This window comes from Tiliqua scincoides, chromosome 4 (assembly GCF_035046505.1).
Source record: "Tiliqua scincoides isolate rTilSci1 chromosome 4, rTilSci1.hap2, whole genome shotgun sequence".
NCBI classification, from domain to species: Eukaryota; Metazoa; Chordata; class Lepidosauria; order Squamata; family Scincidae; genus Tiliqua; species Tiliqua scincoides.
The window spans coordinates 13,906,162-13,922,756 of NC_089824.1; the positions used below are offsets into that span (position 1 = coordinate 13,906,162).

Here is a 16,595-nt window from a genome sequence, read left to right on the forward strand (position 1 = left end):
TGCTAGAGGGTGTAGCCTTGAGTTCCTCCATAGCCCATTTGGATCCTCTATGTTGGTTTTGAATTTGTGGGTCACAGCCAGTTAGTCCTATATATGGTACACAATTTTTTCTATCCCCTTTTTAAAAAGGGGTTATCTTAAGAAAGAGGGCATGAATGAGAAAAAATGGGGGGGGGGAGAATAAAGAAAAAAAACAAAGATGAAAGGTGGAATTTTTTTTTTAATGGAACACCCCTTGTTTTTTTGAACTTGTATCCTGCCCTTTCTTGTACAGGGCTCCATGGGAACCCTACAAGGCTAAGATTGATTGACCCAGAATCACCCGATTAGTTGCATGGCTGAGTATGGATTTGCATCTGTGTCTCCTTGGCCCTTGCCTGACATGGTTACTACCATACCATCCTGGCTCTCCTATCGTTGGGGTTAAAGGCGGTCTTCATTCTGAAAATTATTGTTGTCGTGTTTGGACCAGAAAATAGAGTTAATGCAAACTGTGATATGTTACAGCTCCTTGGTGGCTTAAAAATTGACTGCGAGGATGCAAGCCCCACAGTGAACATAACTCAAACATAACCTTGTGCTTTGGGACACAGTTCTTGCCATAAACCGTAAGATATCCACTATCCTTTGGTTTTCTATGAGCACAGGGAATCTTAGGAATCTTCTGTGTACTGCTAAGTGTTCACTGAAACCAAAGACTACATTCCCTACCCCCAAGTTTCTTTGCTGTGGGAAATTTCAAGCTGAAACAGTATAAGCTAGGCATTCGCCTTATACAGACAAAATAGATCTTGAATATTTCTCCTTTGCATCCTTCCTCCTCCCTAAAGGGATTTAATTTCTGAAGAGAAATGCTGTTGTCAGGAAATAAGTTCTCATGGAGTTTGCTGAATATGGATATTGTCTGTCCTACAGGGTTCTTTTTAACTCTTTCTAAGCACATAACTGCAGATCGTAAGGTTAATAATTTGTGGTTTACATAGAAGAACTTCCTGAGAGAAACTTGAAAGTGTGTTACAGTCTACCACATTTCTCAGCGTCCTTGCCATTGACCCTATTAAGCAGAATTATTGTCCCATCCCTTGTCCTTGTGCTTTGCTGACCACATCCATCAGTCCCCAAAGTAAGACTTTAGAGCAGTGTTCCCCAAACATTTTGGCATTGAGATCACTTTTTTAAATGACACTCTATCCAGGACCCACCTAGGTTTACCAAACTTTAAAAAAGATCTATGCAGCAACTGTTACCCTGCAGATGCCTGATCTTGTCTGATCTCAGAAGCTAAGCAGGGTCAGGCCTGGTTAATACTTGGATGGGAGACCGCCTGGGAATACTTGGTGCTGTAGACTTCTACCATAGTCTTTCGAGACTGAAGGTTGCCAACCAAAAAAAGATCTAGAAAGAAATATTTATTTATAATCAGAGAAAAGACCGTTGTTTGTCTCCTCTATTTACACATACTTGCAAATTGCAGGAGCTGATCTCTTTGCAGGGTAATTAGCAGCTACTGTATCTGATTTTTCCACCACCCTTTGGGGACCCACCAAAAATCATGTCATAACCCACCATTGGGTCCTGACTCACAGCTTGGAAACCACTGCTTTAGAGTGTGCATAACAGCTTCTAGAAACCATTCTCTATAATTTAGATTGTGCCTCTGTTGGAGGGGAGAAACTGGAACAGGTCAAAAGCTTTAAATACCTTGGAATTCACTTCCACTACAATCTTTGCTGGGGTACTCATCAAAAATTGGTTACCAACTTGGCCCGTGTCACTTTGCAGAGCACCAATCGATTCTTTTTTAGTCAGGGCAATCGTTATATACCAGCTGCTCTCAAGGTATTTAATGCCAAGGTATCGGCACAGCTCCTGTACGGGTGCCCTATCTGGATTAGCTCTATAAATCACACCCTTGAGAGTATCCAAGCTAAATTTTTGAGGGCTATCCTGGGTTTACCTAAATCTGTACCATACTCTGCATTATGTTTGGAGACTGGACAATCGCTTATAGTATCAAGAGCATGGCTTTTAACCATACACTATTGGCTCCAATTACATTATAATGTGAAACCAGGCAGTCTCCTATCCAGAATGCTATCTGAGTCTGGTTCTTCTAAATGGTATAGCCAAATTAAATCAAAAATTGAATCAGTTGGTTTTTCATTGGATTATTTAAGTTTCTATCCATTCCCTGGAGTTTATCAAAGGGTAAAGCAAAGAATGCTAGACATTGAGGCACAAAACCTCTTTGAACTTGCTTCTAGAATTTGCTCCCCTCTTAATTTCTCTATCCCGCTAAAGTATGGGCAGATGGCTCCTTATCTGAGTATTCTGATCAACCCTTCTGAACGTCGTGCAATCTCTTTGGCAAGATTCAATGTGTTTCCATCCAAGGTCACAGAAGGCAGATATAGGCAAATACCATATAAAGAACGCCTCTGCCCTTGTAATTTGGGAAATGTTGAATCAATCATACATATTCTTTTTTATTGTCCTCGGCACACTAGATCCCTCCACACTTACCTGACTCCACTTCTCGGCAAATTGAATGGGCTTTCAGATGAGGCAAAACTGAAGTGTCTCCTAAATGACTGCTCACCAGATGTGCTAGAGGGAATTTCTAAATTTTTACTTTTGGTGATTTATAAGCCTTCTTAATGTAATTTGTCAAAAGTGTTGATATTTTATGTTGAACTGTAAATGTTTTATTAGTAATTTAGTATCTTAACGCCGTTTTTGATAAACGGGATCAGGACTAATTATGTTTGCTTTTATGATTTCTCTATCTATGCCTAATAAAGGTTCGTTCATTCATTCATTCATTCAATAAAACAGAAGAGCAGAAGCAACCATCTTATTAAAATCTCTAAGCTTGTAAAAGTCAAATGTTGTCAAAAAGGCCAAGAACTCAGAAGGCTTGTCTGAAAAGAAATGTCTTCAGGTCTTCCTGGAAAATCTCCAAGGAGAGAGCAGTTTCTAAATCAAAAGGGAGGGAATTCCATAGAGTTGGTGCCACTTCTAAGCCTAATTAGAAGCTTGAAGAGGCAGAGCATGTTGCTTAATGGCAAGTTGTGCAGATGGAGCCAGTCACACAGTAGTGGCTTGTACAACAGTGTACACTTTGAGGGGCTTTTTGTATACACATGGATGCAAAACTCTGTAGTACACTCTGTTCCGTATTTTTCCTGTACTCCAAACAAGGCTGTGTTTGAGGTTTGAACCTGGACTTGGAACTGAGTAAGACCTGTGGATTAAAGAAATTCAATCACCAAGGCAGTGATGGGTGGTTGGAAGAGATTTCAGATCACCATCGTAGCCTTTTCCCCTTCCCTTCTTTGGAATATCTTTTTTTCTCGTCTTGTGTTTAAAAGGAGGCATGAACCTCTTATCATATATAGAGGTAGGTGAAGTTAAAACATGAGAGCAGCAAGTTGTGTTAAAGAAGTCAGACAGTTGTCACTTTTTCAAGCTCTCTGCCCACCGAGAGGGCAGGGTGGGGGAGTGCTTAGTGAACCTCCTACTGATTCTTTGTTTTTTAATGCCATTTTACTCCAAAACAAAGCATCTTTCAATCATGATATAAGCAGGGTTAAGAAGACCAATTTGCTGTGTACTACAGAGACCTGGCTGAATCAGTGGCAGGGAGGAATTTGGATCCAACTGAGGTCTGTGCATGGAATAGGGTCATGACTGTGGTCTATACCAGATGCCTATCCACGATGTGCATTTTGAGTGCATGCCTGGTATTAAGTGAGGAAGGAATGGTTTGAACAATACCCTGTCCGTCTGACTGGCTCCACACATTTAGACACGCACAGTCATTCCATGTACATGTCCTGACGCCTTCTGTCACTTCAGTTACTTTTGTTAACTGCTTAGATTAGGACAGTTCATCTATAACCTCTCCCCGTTCGTGATTAGCAAAATTGTGAATACAGGTGCAGCCTATTTATCCACGGATTTTTTATCTGCGAATGGGGTGGGGGAACCGAAAGTCACACACACCTTTGCCTCCTTTTCCCTGCACTGGGCAGGCAGATTTTCCAGGCAACCCAAAACACTACAAAAAGGCTCTGCCTCACCCAGGCAGGGAAGTAGCCCTGGAGCCCTGGAAGAGATTCACCTTGCAAGGAACAGTAACATTCCTGGAGCCCCTGAGCCAGCAAAGAGGCTGAAGAGGGGAAGGGGGGGCAAAAAATCTCTGCAGCCAGAACACATGCGGCAAGGTGGAGCTCTTTCTCTCTCTCACACACACACACAACAGGGACAGGTGTGGTAGCAACAGAGGAGATTGCTTTAAAAAACCCAGGGAGTATTGCCGAATTCTCCCCCCCCCCATGGTACAGGCAATCATGACACAAGCAAGCCTTCCCACCAAGCAAAGCATGAGATTTAGCCTACAATCCTCTCCGCACTTTCCTGGGAGTAAGCCCCATTGACTGGAATGGGGCTTACTTCTGAGTAGAAATGCATAGAGCTGGACTCTTAAAAGCTCAGCGGGACAGCTGGCAACGGGGAGGGCTGAGTACGGTGGGGAGGGGATTGATAACAGCTGCCTTAGTTTCCTTCCATCTGGAAGTGTCAGGCTGCAGTGTATTTGCGTAACTATGGAATTCAGCACAACGTGTTTTTTGTTAATCACGCCGAGTCACTGAACAGAACTGATGTGGATAAATAGGCTGCACCTGTATTTCTATGGAGGTTGATGTGATAAACTATAAACAGTAAAATCAAAACAGAGGTAAAGATGGCATTGAAGATGTTCTTCTCATGAAATGTTTCCTGTAAACCAGGGGTGTCCAAAGTTTTTTGCAGGAGGGCCACATCGTCTCTCTGACACTGTTGGGGGTGGGAAGAATTAATTTACATTTAAAATTTAAATAAATTTACATAAGTTTACATAAATAAATATATTAAAGATGAACTTATATGAATGCATGAAGGTCTTGCAATAGCTCAAGGCCTATAAAAGGCCCTGCACAAATCAAGACTGGCCTTTCCTTTGCTGCTGCTACTGCATCACAGACATGAAACAGCAAGCAGTGGAGGAAGCCCTCATCCCACAGCTTACGCAAGAGGTCAAACAGTCACCATTACACTGAGAGCAGTTGCGTCGGGCCAGTGCAGGCTCCAACAAATCTCCGGAGGGCCAGAGGCTCCTTGGAGACTGGGGGCTCCCTGAGGGCCGCATTGAGAGGCCTTGTGGCCCCAGGGCCGGGGTTTGGGCACCCCTGCTGTAAACCATTGGTTGAATAGTTACACAGCACAGAGTACGCTCATAGAAATCTGGAACAGTTTGTTCAAAGATGTATATGATGCTCAGCTGTCATTTCAGTGTTGCCCTTAAATTAGCATGGGAAAGCAATCTCAAATTGAAGCTCTCGATTATTAGTTAGTACATTCTAAGATGGATTGTAATTCATTTTTATGAGTCAGCTTCTTTATTTCAAGGGAGCCCTCTTGAAAATTGTGACTGTTACTCTAATCCTGAAGCTACTTGACAATCGTCATGTTTTGTGGAGGACTCCTGATGGGCCAATTTAGCTGTTTAAGATACATTTTAGACTTGACTGTTTTTAAGCAAGTTAGTTAAGGATAGCTCTTCTATTTGCTACTGGAGAAATTACTCACGCAAAGACAGACTAGAGCTTCATCACTTTATCTCTGACAATGGTGCAGTGAATGTTGGTTCAATAGACATGTAGGCTCTATCAATGTTTGGGCACAAAATTTGTTGGATGGCTTTGGGTACATACTGCTTTCTCTCAGCTGAACTTACTTTCATAGATTTTCCCATATCTTTGTAATGATATGGTTTTCTCATATCTTTGTAACCTTTAAGCATTTATTTCTACAATGCTGTCGGTGTGGGATGACTCTGGAAGACAGTTCAGGAGCTACAGTTAGTCCTGAATGACACAGCCAAGTAGGCAGATGAGAACATGCGCACTTCATTGTGTGGAAGCGGCACGGTGATCCCAGTACCTTAGAGCAATTCTCCCATTTGAACCTGCCTGCCTTCTATGCTAAAGTTCTGTTTGCTATAGAGCGGTGTTTCTCAAACTTTGAGTCAGGACCCACTAGGTGGGTCATGAGCCCATTTCAGGTGGGTCCCCATTCATTTCAATATTTTATTTTTAATATATTAGACTTGATGGTACCATGTTATGTGACTGCATTTGGGGAAATGTTACAGACCTGTGCTTTTAACAAGCTACTATGTACATTCTTTTAACAATGATAGTCAATGGAACTTACTCCTGGGTAAGTGTGGGTAGGATTGCAGCCTAGGATTGTTAAAAATGGTCCTGCTTGATGACGTCATTTCCGGTCATGACATCATTTCCGTTGGGTCCTGACAGATTCTCATTCTAAAAAGTGGGTCCCGGTGCTGAATGTGTGAGAACCACTGCTATAGAGAATTTGACTTGAATCTGGGAAACTAGGATTCAAATTCTGCTTCTGCTCTAAAGTGAGTAGATGGTCTCAACCAAGTACCTTTCCATCTTAATTCCAGTATACAGAAATTATAACAGTGGTGACGCAATTCAGAGAATTAACACAATAAAAATCAACTCTTGGAAAATTGAAAGCGTTATATAATTAGTAAGGGATAGTAGTAATACCTATATAAAAATTATTTTCTTCCACTTCTATATTTTGATTGTGAGGCCGGAGGGGGATGGATCTAATCACTCTGTTACACTGAAACTATGGGGTTCCGAAGCCTACAAAAAAAGTCACACGGATCCTCCGTGTTGAGACATATTTATACTGGCAGCTGACATTGGTTTCATAGCACTTTGTCACCAATTTCTTCAAAGAAACCTGGAAATCTTAGTTGACAGGCCTGAGAATGTATTTATATATTTTAAAAATACATATCCTGCCTTTCTTTATTGAGTTGAGGTGACTACAACCACAAAGTTGAGAAAGCAACTGAAAATATGATAGGAAAAAAAAATGTTAATGAGCAACACAGATAACTACAGAGAGGAAAAATAAGCCTAATATTGAAGGGGAGGCTGGAACAGGTTGACAAAGGCCTGTTGAAACAACGTCTTGGGTTGGCATAGAAAAGTTGATCAAAGAGCAACACCCCTAAACATCAATTCCCAGGGGTTCCCTAGGAAGAGGGAAATGACTGTTACTCCACTTTCAGTCAGTGGTGCAGATGTGTCCTTGATATAGTTTTGCAAGGCAGGTGGGAAGACCTCAGTCCTTTTCCAAGAAAGGCAGGTGGGTTAAACAGGAAACAGGACAGTTCCTGCTTTCTTTTAACAATCAGTTAGTCTCTGTCGAGCGTGCAGTACGCAAGTACTGGGGGAGGCACGGAGGTCCCCCTGGATCCACGGTTAAGTTAAACAGCAGATACCAGCTCCACTGATGCGGGGAGGAGGAATGCCTGTAGCTCAGATCCTCCATGTCATATGGTCTGGTTTCTTAAATAGTAATAGACTGCAGTGACCCTTTTTTCAGATGCTAATTTTAGCGATGGTTTGGGAGGAGAATAAATGTAAGATAATCCAATCCTGTATTATGTGGAACTAGAGCAGTACTCATGCATTCTTCTGACTGCCACGTTTGATACTTCTCAAAATGTGTTTTTCTTTCCATAAAAAGGCATTGTGGTAGCCATTGTAAAATTAGGTGTGGGTGGAAGGAAATGAATGCCTCTCCCTTGCTGAAAGAAGTGTGTGCGGAAGTGCCACTTCTTGGGTACTGGAGGATTTTTGTAGACCTTCCAACTACCCCAGGAATTGGTTCTGAGTATAGATTTCCTAGTGGGAATACTGAGCTTCCTGGCCCCAACAGCAGCCATTTGCGTTAGCAGTGGAAGTAAATCTGAACGTGCAGCCCTTTTTGCAAGGGTCTACTTCTTCCTGTGAAGTGAAAGTGAGCACTCACTGGTGAACAGGCGAGCAATTGCAGTCTGATGGTCTTATAGCATCTTTGTCCTGCTGATGTTGTGTTAAACCGAGCTGCTTCAAAGAAAATAGGATCAATTGAGTGACCCAGCCTTTATTATATGAAATGGCTTGTTGTAGATATTGGAAACACATTTGGCTTGTAATTGACAAGGTCATCATGTGGTATTGAATGCTCCTTGCCTGACTCCTGTTTTGACTTTGGTGGTTGTTGACTTCCTTGTCTTTGTTTAGTGCTTTGTTGAGCTGCATAAGTTGCAGCCCCATTTAACAAATGCAATTATGTTGTGTGCAAATATTTCTTTTAGAAACAAGTTAAGCTGTTAATACCTCCCCTGTATTACAGGTACAGATGCAACACTGGCCAGTATCCTAAACAGGAGCATACTCTACATACTCTATTGCATACTCTACTTTCTTCATTTTATTTTATTTTAGCATTTCTATCTCCTGTTTTGGCCCCATGGCTCCAAAAGTGGATCACCAGCATTTAAAATATCATGATAAATATTTTAAAAATGTAAAATCACATAACAGTGCAAAAAGACTCACAGAGGAACCACATAGCCCTTCGTACCCCATCAGCTGCAGCCAAAGGAACAATGAAACAGCCATGGTTTTGCCTGCTATCTAAAGGTTACAAGGGATGGGAAGAGGGCTTATCTGTGCATCTCCTCTGTCCTGGCTTTCATTTGCAGAGGTAACCATGTGCGGTGTTGTTTTTACACTGACACTTTTGCTGGCCATGGCTAGCCTCAAACCCAAAATTTTCATCTCTGGTTAGAAGTAGGTTTGCAAAGGTGGGTGGGATGCACCAGCACTTCTGCAAGCCATACTTGACATTTAACTGCATGTACCACTGTGAGATCTGAAGATGGGGGGGGGCAGTTCTCACATGAGGAGGAAGGTGGAAGGAGCTCTCATGCCCACAGGGCAGTCCTGGTATAGTCCTGTTTAGGAGTTGGCCAGTATTGTACTGGCACTGGGTCAGAGTCTAGTGAAGAGTACTTTGAGAATGTGTTTAAATTGGTTCTTAAATATAATTTTGGATGAATGATACATTATCTAATACTCTTTATACTAGTGTCCCATACTGAGTATAGAACAAGGTCATTGAACAACTTAAAACACTTTAATTTTATTTCAGAGAGAGCACAAGCTGATGCCACAGTTACCCAGACAATACAAACATCTACCTAAGATTGTTCAATGAATGTGTATAGAGTGGGGCATGGGATTGCAGTGACAGGTCTCACCCCAGCCTGCTCACGTTCACTGGATTGTACGTACAATCCGCACATACACAGTACATAATCTTATGTGTTGTGTATATGTGGGGCAAGTCTGTTACTATAAGCCCAAACCTATACGCATTCAATTGTATGTGCTTTAAGCCATTTCTGCCCTACGTTGCATATACACAACAGGGATCAAATGCATACACCTGTGGGCTGGACAGAAATGGATTAATAATGTGAAAAGGGTTGTTTTCATTCATTTCCTTTGACCGACATTGAACTTTTAATTTTGGCAAACAATAAAATTAGTAGTGGCGCTTAACTGTTAGTAGAGGCACTAATATAGGCCATCCACGTATTCAGATGTGGTGCTGTTTTCTAACTCTTTAGATTTTGTCCTTCTATTCCTTCTCCAAATCCACTTGCCTTCAGGAAAGGAGAGAAATATGATCTTCAGCCTCTCCTTCATGGTAGCGTAAGATGGTTAGTCATGGTAGGATTATGGATAATCCTGTGGCAGATCTTTGCTGTTCCCTAGAAATGAAGTTGCCTGTTACTGTATCTTTTCTTCTTGAGGAGTGGTCTGTTGATGGAATCTAGAAAATGGTGTTCCTTTTGGCCCCCCTGGATGTCAGAGTTGATCCTCCAGTGCTAATCTGTGTTAGGCAGTACAGTGGTAAACAAGTATTTAAGTGTAGAGTCCTCTGGATTGTTAGGGACTGTTTTAAATGGAAACTTCCTGTCCTGTGAAATGCAGAGCCTGCAAAATGGAGGCTCCATGTTGCGTGGGCTTTAGCATAACTTTCCTTTTGTATTTTATTCTGGGTCTCCTACCCTTTTCTCATCACACATCTGTCAGATATCAGCCCTAGGATAAGCACTACTGCAGGCACACTTGAAACCCAATATGAACTGACCAAAAAGTCAGGAGACTTTTGAAAGTGCCATGAAAGTAGATTTAGAATAAGCACCCACATAATATTGTCTTTATTGTACTTGTTTAGAACTGCTTTATCACAAAGCATAAGAACACTTGCATGCTGTTTTGTAGAGTGAAGCCGCCGCTCTGTGGCTCAGAAACATGTACACTGGAAGTCTTCCTATGCCAAGGTTGCATTTATTCTCCAGAGTTTGGGAGATGCTTGCCTCTTGTGCATGGCTTTTTTGACTCTTCATCCAAAGAGGACTTATATGCCTTTGGATGCCCTTTGTCAATTGATGTGTACCTTGCCTCTGTACTACCATGCAGTGTTAAAATAGGTCATGGCTGTAATTCCAGAAAGAGAACACTTGCAGGACCTGGCCACTAAGATATTCCAAGTCACTTACGTGAATATTCAGCTTCAATTAAAGAAAAAAAAAGTTTCTTACTCTCATTCTTATTGAGCAATGAGACCTGGTGCTTTTTCCCTTTTTACTGCTTAAAGGAAACTTGCTTCTAATGTTCTGGCTTCTGAGCACAAACGCACTCATGTGATTGGCAAGCTCAGGTGGATTTGGTCCATATTTGTTAAAATCTCCCAAAATATGTGATTCTATTACTATTCAAGTTATTAAGAGAGCAATTCTGAGATTGCGCTAAGCCGGTGCAAGTCCCAGGTCACAAATGTGCCATAAAACCGAACTGCTTTCAGCCGCAAACTCATGATGGATATGGGGCAGACCTGCCAGCCTCCCCATTCCAGCGCAAATTAGGATTACACTGCTTGTTGAATTTAAATATAGGCTATTTTTTTTAGCCTGAAACAGGTAATCTTTTAGAGGTTAGACTCTTGGAACACACCAGTGAGTTGTCAGACTTTGTCTATGTCAACATGTTTGACTCCTAAAACTAATTCTAAAAATTTCACCATGAAATTACCTATTCAGGTGTTCATCTCCAGTGGTTAGGGTTTACCCTGAAGGCCTGTCTAGAATGCACTGATGACACATTCATGAAGCTCACTTCTGTCCTCCCCTTGATGAATATTTGTTACTGCAGACAAAGGGTGATCATGGGGAGAGTGTTGTGGTGGAGCAAAGTGCACATGTCATAAGTGCATGCTAGAGCTAAACCCTAAATACTGGAGACAAGTGCCCAAATAGGGCTAAAGTGGAGGCAGAAAAATACCTTTAATGACAATGCAGCAGAGGTTCTCAATTGGGCCAGAGAGCTGCAAGCAGCTCGTGAATGGGATAGAGGCCAGTGTGCACACAGCCTTACTATGTGGATTTTGATTGTAGGATAATATTGTTTAGAGCTGTGTTTCTCAAACTGTGGGTCAGGACCCAGTAGTGTTACGTGAAAATCTCCTTTTCCCTTCCAAGTTGTGATTTTGTATGTATTATGGACTAAAACTCATGCAGGTCAAACCTCAGAATACAGGACACCCTTCCTCCCAGTACACTTTTCCAAGGCCCTGGTAGAAGTCACAAGTTTGCACAACCTCTAGCAATGCAGGGATGCCTCCTGATTCAATCACTGTTATGCAAAACAAGCATGCACCTCCGGAGGAAGAAGTCTATTGTTCTGTTGTTGTAGCTTTATCACTCTTAAGCTCCTTATGCAAACTGCCTCCCTCCCCCAGTCATGGCTGATACCCATTCATCATGTTCTTGCATGCTCCACGTGTCCTACTGTGTATACTGAGCATGCGCACAGCTCTGGGATACATCCGGTCTTTCTAGGTCAGCTTCCAGGTCAGCCAAGCCCCATTTAAGAGAGAACTCCGCCACATGGCTCTCTCTCTGGCTGCCCCCTCCAAGGCAAAAGGTCCTCAACAGGACTTTCCCCTCCCCAGCTGCTCCCCAGGACAGGTAATTATCCTGCGTTTCTGAAATTCTTTCCCTTCTTCCCCATCTATTCCTCCCTTCTTCCCCCATCTCTAGTTAGCAAACTGGGTTTAGCAGATTAAGGGACCCCTAAAATCCTTCCCTACAACCTATCCGTTTCTGATTCCTTCTCAGATGCACCAAATACATAGCACATGCAACCACCATAAAAGCTAGGTACATTTTTCAAGTACTAGAACCAAGAAATGTATTATGATTACCTTTGTGTGTTTTGTAATAAAAATATAATCTTTGATTGAAAGTTATCTTTCTCCCAGTCTCCTCTTTAAGCTAAACAAGGGATTTTCTCTGCATTACGCTGTTTTGTAATCCAGCCTGCGATCCTGAGGTTTCCAAAAGGGTAATATAATAATTCCCCTTAAAACATAACAGCCCTTTTTGGTAACAGTAGGTGGGTCATGAGCCAATTTCAGGTGGGTCGTCATTCATGTCAATATTTTATTCTTTATATATTAGACTTGATGCTACCATGGTATGTGACTGCCTCTGGGGAAATGTTACAGACCTGTACTTTTAACAAGCTGCTGTGTATATTTTTTTTAACAATGATAGTAAATGAGACTTGCTCATGGGTAAGTGTGGATTGCAGTCTAGGACTGTTAAAATTTTTCCTGCTTGATGAAGGTCACTTCTAGTCATGACATCACTTCTGGTGGGTCCTGAAAGATTCTTATTCTAAAAAGTGGATCCCGGTGCTAAATGTGTGAGAACCACTGGTGTTGAGTGTGAAAAGAAAAATGTGTGTCCTATATAAAATCTTAATAATGTGTCCGAGAAATGTGCTCCTTTCCAAATGAAGACACTGTTATTTGGCATCTTGAAAATTGCTTTTAAAAATAGCTCTGGATCCCATTGAGATTGGTGTTGTGTGCAACGTGTTCTACTTTGTTCCTGCCAGATATTTTTTTCAAAGCAACATATTCAGATATGTAAATATTTGCATTGTACCTTTGTGTAGCTTTAAAATTTGTCCTGTTATTGAAAAATACAGCATTTTTTAAAAATCGAGAGACGACAGGATCATGAATTGCTGATGTAGCTTTCTTTGTGGAAAAAAGCCCTATATGCTACTTTTGGGGGGTAGAGGCTTCTTTTCAAATAACAGGGCATGTTTTTATTGTGACAAAGCCATCCCTGTTACACGACATCTTTCATGAAAGAAGACCCTCTTTTTGCAGACTTAGCTTGGAGGGGGGAAAGTGAGGTTATTTCTCTCACTTTGAAAAGTTGGCTTCATTTATAAGGCATGGTTCTGAAGTTCCATGTTTTTGGCTTGCCTCCCGGCTCTTTTGTCCTGTTCACCTCACAATCCATAGGTGCCGTGCATTGGAAGTGACCTCTGTTTACCTCATTAAAAAAGGAACTGTCTATGAAATTTGCTGACACAGCCAGTACTTCCTCAATTTCTATTCGCAGCACATCTTCTTTTTGAAAAGCCTCCTCTAATCTAGTTTTTGTTCTGCAGTAAATGAGCGGTTCTTCTGGTGTGAAAGCCTCGGATTTGGGGTGGGGGTAGGAGTCCTGGGTTCCATTTTTGGCTAAGCCACAAGCTTCCTTTGTCACCCTGGACCAGCATTCATTAGGGGTTGGTTTTAGAGTCCACTGAAATAGATGGGGAGCTTTCTTCCTTTTTTCCTCCATTAATAGGGATTTAGATAACCAGTCCATAAATCAGTGCAATGGTGTGTTCTTGCTGATGTCTGATACCTGTTCTGCAGAAGCTCATTACCAGGTGGAGGTGGTGCTTTTTCAAGCATGAGCTCTGCCTGTTTCAAAGCAGCCATGCCCTGTGGAGAGGAGAAGCTGATGAGACCCCTTCCTACCCATGCACACGCTTTTTCTGTTGTGATTTCTCATTGTTTGATATTTATATAAGCCACTCTGGGAGTTTTGTCAACTGAAGAGCAGGATATGAATGCTTTCAATAAAGAAACAAATTAATTAAAATTAGTCCTTGGTTGTACTGACTGCAAAAAAGAGACTAGAATGATGTTCATAAATGGAACCTATTTTGAAGAGCAACCAATGTTTGGAGTGCTTTTGAAAATTGGTCTTGTTAATGAAAGATCCTGAGCAATATCTCCGAAGCTATGACAAAAATAAATTGCTACCATCCCTATCTCACACACCTGTGTTGACAATCTGTTTCACCCTATCCGTCCTTTTTTTCCTAGTTTACAGGAGCTTGTTTTGTTTTATTTATTTAGAAGACTTATGCTCTGCCTTTCCATTCTTGCACGAACTCAGGGTAATAAGAAAATTTTAACAATAAGAGCAATCAGCGTGATAAAGTAGTGACACTCTAATTAAAGGTAATGTGAAATAATAAACTTTATTTTTATCAATTTATTTTTAACAATAAACTTTATTTTTAACAATAATAAGGTTTTGAGATACCTGAGGAAGGCTAGCAAGGAGGTGACAGATCTTTGAGTGGAGGTGGGAGAGGCTTCCAAAATTAGTCCTTAAATGGTGGAGCCACAACAGAAAAGCCAACCAAACATCAAAATGCAACAGCATCCACAACAGGCTACCTGTGATTACTTCACAGGCTTGTATGGGAGGCGGCAATATTTTAGTTATCTGTGTCTTAAACCATTAGGGCTTTATAGGTGGTCACGAGTACTTTGAATTGTGATAGGAAAAGTACAGTTAGCCAGCGAAGGTAGGTTAGCAGGGGCATAAGGTGGTCCTGTCCCAGTGAGCGCAACCTGCAGGTCCTCCAAGCTGCTTGCAGCAAAGTCCAGCAGATTGCCAGGAGATGTGCTAACGACTACTGGCTTCAGCTCTGCTCCCAGATACAGATAGCAGCTGACACAGACAACAACACAGGCAGCTGACACAGGCAACAAGGGGATGTATGATGGTATCAAGCAGGCCCTAGGTCCAACACAGAAGAAAATTGCCCCTCTGAAGTCTGCCACAGGCGAGGTCATCCAGGATCGGGCGCAGCAGATGGAACGCTGGGTGCAGCACTATTCCAGAGAAAATGTAGTCACCAAAGAAGCACTGAACAACATTGAGTGTCTGCCTGTGCTGGAAGAGCTTGACAGTGAACCAACCCTAGAAGAACTTCACGTGGCCCTGGACTCCCTTGCCTTTGGCAAGGCACCTGGAAAAGACAGCATCCCTGCTGAAGTCCTAAAGTGCTGCAAAGAGATCATCGTTACTGAGCTGCAAGAAATCCTTTGTCTCTGCTGGAGAGAAGGTGAAGTACCTCAAGACATGAGGGATGCAAACATCATCATGCTGTACAAGAACAAAGGCGACGGGTGACTGCAACAACTACCGTGGCATCTCTCTCCTTAGAGTTGTAGGAAAGTTGTTTGCCCGAGTTGCACTAAAGAGGCTCCAGGTACTTGCAGAGAGCGTTTATCCAGAATCACAGTGCGGATTCCGAGCCAGCAGGTCCACCACTGATATGGTATTCTCCCTTAGACAACTGCAGGAGAAATGCAGGGAACAACGACAGCCACTCTTTATAGCCTTCATAGATCTCACGAAGGCTTTCGGCCTGGTCAGCAGGGACGGCCATCTTCTCCCCAAGATCGGATGTCCACCCAGGCTCCTCAGTATCATCAGATCGTTCCACAAGGACATGAAGGGCACTGTTGTCTTCGATGGCTCCACATCAGACCCCTTTGACATCCGAAGCTGAGTGAAGCAGGGCTGTGTTCTTGCACCAACCTTGTTTGGGATTTTCTTCGCTGTCCTGCTGAAGCAGGCCTTTGGAACTGCAACAGAAGGCATCTATCTCCGGACCAGATCAGACGGAAAGCTCTTCAATCTCTCCAGACTGAGAGCAAAATCCAAAGTCCAGCTGAAATGTCTGCGTGACTTCCTCTTTGCCGACGATGCAGCTGTCACTACCCACTCTGCCAAAGATCTCCAGCAGCTCATGGATTGTTTTAGCAAGGCCTGCCAAGATTTTGGACTGACGATCAGCCTAAAGAAATCACAGGTCATGGTTCAGGATGTGGACTCACCTCCCTGCATTACAATCTCTGCGCATGAACTGGAGGTTGTCCATGACTTTGTGTACCTTGGCTCAAAGATCTCCGACACTCTTTCTCTCGATACTGAGCTAAACAAACGCATCGGTAAAGCAGCTACCATGTTTTCCAGACTCACAAAGAGAGTCTGATCCAACAAGAAGCTGACAGAACATACCAAGATCCAGGTCTACAGAGCTTGCGTCCTGAGTACACTTCTGTACTGCAGCGAGTCATGGACTCCCCACTCACAACAGGAGAGGAAACTGAGCACTTTCCACATGCGCTGCCTCCGGCGCATTCTCGGCATCACCTGGCAGGACAGAGTTCCTAACAACACAGTCCTGGAACGTGCTGGAATCCCTAGCATGTATGCACTGCTGAAACAGAGACGCCTGAGTTGGCTCGGTCATGTTGTGAGAATGGATGATGGCCGGATTCCAAAGGATCTCCTCTATGGAGAACTCGTGCAAGGAAAGCGCCCTACAGGTAGACCACAGCTGCGATACAAGGACATCTGCAAGAGGGATCTGAAGGCCTTTGGAGTGGACCTCAACAAGTGGGAAACCCTGGCCTCTGAGCGGCCCGCTTGGAAGCAGGCTGTG

The 16,595-nt window shown here is 42.7% G+C and overlaps 1 protein-coding gene and 1 pseudogene across 3 annotated transcripts in view; both read left to right on the top strand.

Annotated features, from left to right (window-relative positions):
- Positions 1-16,595, top strand: part of MTSS1 (MTSS I-BAR domain containing 1) — a 150,075-nt gene that overhangs the window by 59,661 nt on the left and 73,819 nt on the right. The gene's annotated exons all lie outside the window — the stretch shown is intronic.
- Positions 1,230-1,349, top strand: LOC136650335 (5S ribosomal RNA; annotated as a pseudogene).